Below are 7,287 nucleotides of genomic sequence, written 5' to 3' on the forward strand. Positions count from 1 at the left end.
TAAAAGACAAAATATCAAGGAAGCAGCAGTTCTCTCTGAAAAAATGCCTTGTAGATGCTACAGGTCAGAGGAGAGTGGCCAGGCCATTTCAAGGTGATAAAAAGGCAGCAGTAACTCAAAGAACCGCTCATATTAACCAAGATGTGCAGAACAGCATCTCTAAAGACACCGAGCCTTGACGCAAGTGAGCTACAGCAACAGAAGAACATTCCTGTCAGCTTAGAATGGGAAACTGAGACTATGATTCACACTAGCTAAGCATCATTGGACAAAAGCAGATTGGAAAAACATTGCCTGGTCAGATGAATCTCAATTTCTGCTGTGACTTTTGGATTGCAAGACTAGAATTTGGCATAAATCAGAAAGCATGGATCTGTTCTGCCTTGCATCAACAGCTGTTGTAATAGTGTCAAGGACATTGCCACACTTCTGTGCTCCTTAGCACCAACTAAGCATTGATAAAATGCCATTATATACATCATTTAGGACTGCTGTATTCGGACGGATGTTTTTCAGTCACTGTTTGGTTAAGCTAGCAATGCTACTCAGAATTAGGGGATGACAATAGTTTGGGCTACAATTTCAAAATTTCTGACATTAAGGGACTGACAAAAATAGCAACTAAGCATTGATAAAATGCCGTAACTTACCTGAGTATAGTTGTTGACCATGCCCATCCCTTCATGGCCACAGTGTACCAGTCTATCCTCTGATAGCTGCTTCAAGCAAGATAATGTGCCCAATGACAAAACTCAAATCATCTCAAACTGGTTTCTTGAACATGACAGAGAGTTAACTGTGCTCAAATGGCTCCACTGTCACCAGATCTCAATGCAGTAGAGCACCTTTGGGATGTGGTGGAAGGGGAGATCAATCTGCAGCAACTGCGTGATGCTGTCATGTTAGCATGGACTCTGAGGAATGTTTTCAGCATCTTGTTGAATCTATGTCATAAAGAATTAAGGCAGTTATGAAGGTAAAAGAGTGCATACTCAAATCAGTAGGATGTTCCTCTATGTTGGGGAAAAATGTTAAAGTGTTATTGCTTGAACATATGAAAGGGATGGCTATTTGTCATAGTAGCCTATCATAGCAGGCTGCAGCATCATGGAGACGGAAACAATAAAACATTTGTGGTTGATAAAGAACAGAACCTGAAAGATTAGAAAAGTAAATTAGCTTAAGATAAAGGCTGAACAGGGAGAAACTGCTTGTCTGGTATGTTCATCTGAAAGAGATGTATGGAACCAGGCTAGCTGTTTTCTGTCTCTTTGCTAACCAAATTTAGCTAGCAGTATTGTGAGACATGAAGGTGATATTAATCTTCCTTTTTATTAAATAATTTAATATGATTACTTTATATCTTATTTTATACCTTCGCTAAATCTTAAATTAAACTTGACTAAAGAGCTAAGTAGAGAGAGATTGTAACATATTACCACCAGGATGACATGTTGAATACAGCATATTAGCTAAATAAGTAAAACCTAGATAAATAGGCAATATCAGCTTCCTCCAAACCCACTGGGAAAAGTGATTTTTCTTTAAACAGAAGTGGCTATAGTTTGAACAGCCAGTTGTCTCTACATCCTCCATGTAACAGATATTGCTCGCGACAGCCCAGACAAAATGTCCCTGTTGTTTTGCAAGGGAAAATGTGGCATTGTCTCCGGATGGCGGTCCCCTTCTGGGTGTGAATGGCCATCTAATCAAGCTCTCCCTTTCACTGCAGCTGGTTTACAGCGAGCAGTGGGCTGACCTCTGAGGGGTCTCCCCCCCACCTCCCTGTCCTCTGGGACCCTTCAACAAGCTTTAGAGGCCAAATGAGGTGTAAGTCTATTAAAAGGGAGTTTGTGTGTAGATCACAGTCCCTCTGGGGGTGGGAGCCTTTGCCTTGTCATTCAGGTGCGGCTAATTTCCTTCTGCTCCACACGCAGACGTGAGGTCTGCCTGTAGTCCTCATCGGACTCAGACGAGACCCGCTGCTAGAATTTCAAATGACAGCATCTTGGAGAGGCAGCAGGTGATTTATTAAAACAGAACAGTGAAACAAAGAGACATCACCATAATGTTATGGATTAACAAAGAATACACTGCGACTCCACAGTGTTCACAATCCAATTCATTTATGAGACTCATAATGGCAGCTCAAATATCACTCTATGCAAATGAGATGGAAGAACAAACTGTAACTTTTTTTTTGCTCGTTTGTTTAAAAAAAGGATAGATTTGGGTGGAAATCACAAGTGATAAACATTTAATCTTTTTCAGAGCCAGAGAAAAAAAAATACTAAAGGAGCTGACAAGGGAAAAAGAAAAAGTAGGAACAAAGCCACCAGCAATGCTTGAGTGCCTGCAAGATAAAATTTGTGGCAAATTGGTTGGAACTGAGGGGTGTGAGAATAACATGATCTTCTTACCAATCAGGATCCTATAAAGAGATCTGCCTATCTCATCTTCTGCTGAGATACTTTCACCCTTGCAACCCCAAACCACAGTCACAGCTGAGTGCAGTAACGTAATACTTGACAGTTACAGTGAAATCAGGACAGTGATATCATTTTCCTTGTGTCGCCTCCATATACCAGCATGCTACATTTGAAATGACACACAAACCGTGAGGTTAAAGCGCTGACTTTTAGCTACAGTTTCAGTGGATTTACATGTGTTGCATATACTGTAGGGGTTGTGGTCTCGTCCAAGGAGTTATTGTGGTGAAAGAGCAAATTGTTACCACGCCAACTCACATGACTCGGTCCAGCTGATCAGTGGTTCAGCTTCACAAGATCACAGAGTGAAGACAACCATCACCCACGTTAAACATCTGCTGACGTGTATGTGCTGAAAACCTTACGCAAAAAGGTCTTACAGCAGATATTAAACTAAAAGACATGTTTACGTTCATGTAGCAGCTACATCACTTTGACAAATTCACGCAGGGTGAATATTTTAGCCATGTGTTTGTGGAGTTTCAGGAATCTGCAGTCCTTCACCCAATGGTCTCAAAACATGTATTTTTAAATGATATGATAATCAGTTTGACTTAGGATCAAATGCGCAGGTTTACAGAGCCAACACAAGAGCCAAAGACTTAGTTCACCTCTGGAAAACTGGAAGAATTTCTTCTATAAAGTTAGAGTTAATCTTCATTTCTCATGCCTTACATTAGCTCATGAACATGCCAATCACACCAACAGAACTTAAGCAGAAAGAATTAAGGTTCATAATCAGATATCCACTTTATGTATGTGAAGAAAATTACACTGTACTGCACTTTATATAAAAAGTGCCCACTAGACTTGAGAGCTCAAACATGAATCCTTAAACATATTCATGCCACCTCCACAAGAGGCCAATCTGATATTCGGTTGAGAAAGAGCTTTTCTGAATCAAGCATTGACAGTGTTTGTCAGAGGGGACCAGGGTCAGCTGAGCAGCATTAACCTCTGGAAGACCATCTCTGTGAAGTGCATTAGTCACATAGAGGAGGAGGAGGGATATCCTGTAATAGATTATTGACCAGCGGGCAGCGGCCTGGCAGCACCATGTGGTCCTAGCCAGCTACTGACCTCTTCATCACAGATGGAGCAGCCCACCTGCAGTCCAGAGCATGCAGACGCACAATGCACACACATTGATTCCCACAGCACCATACCCCCAGCGACTAATGACAAACACACAAGTAATATTCGCTGTTTGGTTGCAAAACAGTTAGCAGGACAAGGAACCTGAGGGGTATGAAACTATATTCATTCATAGCTATAAAATGGAAGTCCTTGGCTCATCAAATTGAAAGTGGTGGAGAAACAACAATTGCTTCCATGAACTTAGACTACCTAATTAAAGGCAGGCAATTTCTCTCCGAGAGTCACACTCAGGATCTTTAATTGAAATCAAAATGAGTATCGCTGGAACACAGAGGGCAGGCTGGAGCACAAATGGGGGTGGGGATGGACACATCCTTTGCCGTTTTACTGGTCTTGCTGTCAGCTCATGTGACTTTATATTTGATTTGCTGATTGCCAAAAAATAGATTATGAAGTAAGCTTTGATTTCCCCATGGTTTGGACTTTTAACACCCCATGATATGGTTTGTTATAGCAACCCCCCACCCTCCTCCCTAAAAAAAACAAAAAACAAACAAACTAGAGAATAAAACAAATCAGAAGATAAACTGACTTAACCCAGAAAGACAAGCGCATCTCCATCTATTGCCGATATCATCTGTGCTCTGTTTCCCTTTGGCTCAGCCTCACTTTTTTTTAAATTGTTTGATAATTCATCTCCGAGCTCTAATTTACCCCCCGTCGTCAGCACTGTATGTTCGACCATTGTGTGAAACATTCAGCTGATTTTAAAATGAGCTTGTAGCATATAAAGTCTTTCTTCCAGGGAAAGCACCTATTTATGGACATGTTTGCTTGTTTTTCATCAACATTAACCCTTTGGGCAAGTAACGTCCGTATGCTGTCTTTTCAAGAGCAGGCCCAGGAACGTCCTTGGGCAGGAAGTCACACTGTTTTCGTTAGTCTGGTTCCTCAGTGATTCCTGCGGTGAAAATACAAGATAATTAATTGTGTTTTCAGTATCGGAATATGTGACCTATAGTATGGAACTTGTGTTATATCTCTGTGAAAAAATTACCTTGCCATTAGATGACATTTTAAGGTCATTTTACCCTGTAATCACATTTCACCATAGCACTACAATGTGCTGATCTTCTTTATTCATGTTAGAAGAAGGATAGGTTGTAGCTAATCCTTGCGGTTTATTGTTTCAAAAGAACAATAAAGCTGATGATAATGAATGAAAATACTGAAAACACTGATTTCTAAGATCCTAACCGCAAACCCAAGGAGTCTGAATAGGACTAAATTTGCATACTTAGTCATTTTATTAGTGTTTTATTCCGGCAATACACTTGGGTTATTGTAATTTTATATTAGTATATAATAAGAAGTATAGTTAGCTTAGTGTCACACAGTGAGAACTGGGGGAAAATGCTAGCTTGGCTCTGTTTAGAGTATAACAACCACATATAAAATGTTAATCAGTGGGCTATAAAGCTACTGGTAGGCTGTTAGAAGAAGCTAGGCACACTATTTCACCCTGTATTCATTGTTTGTGCTTAGCTAAGATAATTAGCTGCTGACTGTATCCTAATAGTATTTAACAGTCCTCTTATTTAACATGTGACATTAAAGCAAATATCTGTTACAGAATAGTAAAAGTGAAAGTAAAATATTAGGTTCTTGGTGTGGTCAAAGACCAAATATATAAAATAATTAGCTCTATTAAGCATTAGAAAACACAAACACCCACACAGTGAAGCAGGATTGAGAATACGGGGGCTATCAGAGCTGTACACATTACATTGACTGGTGGAGGTCTTCACTGTTTAAGTGGAGCTGCCTGCTGAGGTTTTCCTCCTCGGCTGCAGGCCTATAAGAGAGGTAAGTGGCGGTGATGAGACACTGTCCCCTGTGCCTCCTTCAGCTGCCATTCCCTTTAAATTGAAACAGAGTCCTGCAAATAAATGCTACATTCTGAGCAGGGAGATCGCCTCAAAGTTGCATTTCATATAAGCACCCATTGGGGAATTGGTCCCAGCACAGTCTGCTTTATTCGCTTTGCTTTTTGTTATTTATATGATGAAGGAACAGGGCTACATCAGGGTCATTCAGTCTTCATTTATCTTTATATGCTGTGTTCTGAGGCAAACTACTAAAGCCAGGCTGCCTATAGCAGTGAATTGTGCACCATGACTCCTTTGGTTCTGAATATTACGGACAATCTGATGCTTTCACCTCTTGTTATCAAAATGCATTAGTTTTACCCCTGTTCATTAGCTTTAAATCGTATCTCTCTTTAAGATTAATTGAAGCTGGAATAAAAGAAGATGGGTCCCAAGAGTGGCCCACTGTTTGTTATTCATGTTGGCCTGAAAACGGCAACAGTAAATCCTCCAAGTTGTTGTTAAGCTGGCTGTATTACCATATGTGTGCCATTTCCATGGAGTGACAGACCCCCCTGGATCAAATGGGGACTATTGATCCTGCAGCACTCCATTTCAAGTTAATTGTGCTTGAAATGAGGTGCACACACTCGAGCATACCTGCATTGGGAAGGCTTTATTTATTTATATTTGTGAAGGAACACGTGTCAGAAAAACAGCAAATATTCAATTCACGTCTTATTCAATTTTGCTCAAAAAGCCAGTTGTGCTGAAGTATGCTCAGAAGGTGGTTGAACCAGATTGAATCAGACTTTGATCCTCAATAAGGCCAGAGTTACATATGACTACAGGCTGCTGTGGAACATGTTTAAGCAATACGATGCAGGGACTGACCGAAATAATACCAGCAGAGTAATGATTTAACATCATCAGAGGAAAACAGCCTCATTAGTTTGTCACTTTCTCCCTTGTCTTTCCTCCCAACGCCTTTCAGCTTTAGAGGCTCTTTTCCCGGCTGGAGACTGAAGTAAACATGGCTGTAATATTTCAGTAAGGGTCAGGTTATATCTGGCCTCCCCCTGACCCCTATTCCCTCCAACACTAACAAAGTGGGCTTTAAGGTAACCAGGCATGAAAAGCCAAGCAAAGAGGCTAGAAATGCTGGAGTTCCTTAGCAGATGTCCTGCTCAGCCATCAGTGTGATCATGTGCCAGATTACGACTCTGAATACACACCGCAGCCGTCAAATCATTTACCCGAGTGCAGCAGCTGAAAGACTGAAAGTGGGAATTTAAACTGAAAAGAAGACGCAGGGGGTTAAATGCTTCAAATATAATCAAATCTGAAACAGATCAGATCTCACCCTAAACATATTCTCATGATGTGTTATATAAGCCCAATAAGAAAAAAGCTCCACGTCCTGCTGTGTAAATCACAGCAAATTCAGTAATAAAAGACTGTACTGAAAGGAAAACATATTGTGAAATGAAATGAACTGGTGGTTAAAGGTGGACTGATCATTTACAGGTTAAGGTAGCTGTGGGTGTAATTCCATATTTTCTACAACACTGGCAGCCACAGCCTCACTGACTGTCAATGGATGATATCACTGCTGCCTCCACCAGCCCCAGGGGCTCTGCATGGGGAAACAGCACAGCACCATTTATAGAACAAACCCCTCCCTCGGTTTGTTTATGAGCCTATTCTTTTATAATAGTATATATAAATAAGTGAAACTGTGTAATGGATCGCATTAAACAGGCAGGCATATTGAGGCAGGATTTAATTTGCATGCCAGATTAGCTTGCTATTGGTTGGGGCAGTGCCGTAGG

The sequence above is a fragment of the Astatotilapia calliptera genome, chromosome 8 (assembly GCF_900246225.1).
Source record: "Astatotilapia calliptera chromosome 8, fAstCal1.2, whole genome shotgun sequence".
In the NCBI taxonomy this organism is placed as follows: Eukaryota; Metazoa; Chordata; class Actinopteri; order Cichliformes; family Cichlidae; genus Astatotilapia; species Astatotilapia calliptera.